Consider the following 2,023-nt stretch of genomic DNA (forward strand, 5'->3'; position numbering starts at 1 on the left):
GCCAAATAAATGCTTTGGTCCAGAAGCAACTCACATTACTTCCACTAATAGCCCATTGATTAGAACTAGTCAAAAGACACTGTCTAACTTCAAGCGGAATCCTCTAGTATGCTCATATGGATAGGAAGACAAGATACGGGTAAGTAATATAAGCCTCTATGAAAATATCCAACAGTGTGCTAGATATCTCCATTTTGGTATTACACAGACAGGTACATAAAATTGAGTATGTACAAAACAGAACTCTTACCTACAGCATTGCCCCAGATTCGTAATTATTTTTTCTGCCTCCAGTCTCCCCTGTCTCCTAGGCAACCAATACAGTCTCCATCTTACATTCATAAAGATCTTTCTTAAACAAAAATGTGATTGTGTCATTCTCCTGGTTAAAACACTTTTTAGAAATTCAATATTTGGTATTCTGGGAAACATGGCAGAGTGAGAGTGTCCTCAGATCTCTCCCTTTGAAACGACAATAAGCTGAACATCTAAAACTCAACAAAAGACACCCAAACTGCACACCAGCATATCTAAGCATGAGATCTGCACATAAGAGCTACCCTGAACCCTGGGTATCAAGCAGTGGACCGGGAGAAATAAAGAAGCTGCTTCTAGCAGCCCCCACAGCTGCCAGAGCTCCCTGAAGGAGGAGGGGGAGGGGAGAAGCTGCGGTGACTCCCCTGAACAGCCCTGCCTGGAAGTGCTTTGAGTTCCACGTAGCCAGCAGCAGGACCCAGTCATCAGGGCAAAAAGGAGAGAAGCAGGACAGGACTCCAGAGAAACAACAGTTGATTTTTACCTGCTCCTGTTTGCAAAACAGAGGCTGAGTTGCAGCCCCCAACTCTCAACCCAGAGGGCCCCTCCCCCCATATCCTCCGAGACCAAATACCGTGGAGCACCAAGGGGATCTGAGCAAATGCTGTCGAGACTGTCACTGACACTGACAGGGACTGAAACTGAGGGTAGCAAGCATGAATAAATATCTACAAGAAAATAAAAAAGACATTATATAGGCTTTATATAAAGCAGGGATACAAGAGGCTTAGACACCACCTACTGGAAACCAAAAGAAAAGTGCCTTCTTTGCAGCAGGCTAAAGAGAGACCTTTATATAATAAATCTTTCTGGAAAAACAGCAGAATACACTTCTATTAATGCCCAGGTGGAGAAATAGTCCATTAAACACCATGAACAACCAAGGTGATAAGGCATCTCAGAAAGAGAAAAATCTCCAGAAAATAAGCTTACTGACATAGAAGTATGCAACTTAAATGACAGAGAATTATGGATGGTACTTCTGAAAAAATTCAGTGAGTTCCGAAATGAGTCATATCAAAAATTTCAGGAATTGAAAAAACAACTAGATGAGCAAATCAAGGAGATTGAAACCCTCAAAAAGAACAGAAGAGACCTTCTGGAGATAAGAAAAACACACTGCAAGAGTTGAAAATAAAATAGCAAGCTTGGGAAATAGAGTCAACCAAATGGAGGAAAAAAGCAGTGATATTGAAGACAGAAATCTAAAAATAAATCAGAAGGAAGAAGAGAGAAACCAAAGAATGAAAATAATGAAAGAGAAATTCAAAAACTAGCTGATACCATCAGGAGAGGAAACATAAGAATAATGGGCATTATCGAAGGTGAGGAAAAGGAGCAGGGACTAGAAAGCATTTTCGGACAAATAGTTGATGAGAATTTCCCAAATCTAAGGAATGAGCTGGAGTTTGGAATTCAAGGAGTCAACAGAACACCCAATTATCTCAAGCCAAAAAGGCCTTCACATTTTATTAAAATTATCAAAAATCAACTACAAAGACATAATTCTCAGGGCAGCCAGGGAGAAGAAAATGATAACTTATAAAGGAAAACCCATTAGATTATTATCAGACTTCTCAGCACAGACCTTACAAGCCAGAAAGGAATGGAATCAAATATTTAAGCTATTAAGTGAAAGAAACTACCAATGTAGAATAATGTATCCAGCTAAGTACTCCTTTAGATGTAAAGAAGAAATTAAGAACTT

The sequence above is a fragment of the Pteropus alecto genome, unplaced genomic scaffold, assembly GCF_000325575.1.
Source record: "Pteropus alecto unplaced genomic scaffold, ASM32557v1 scaffold275, whole genome shotgun sequence".
Taxonomy (NCBI): Eukaryota; Metazoa; Chordata; class Mammalia; order Chiroptera; family Pteropodidae; genus Pteropus; species Pteropus alecto.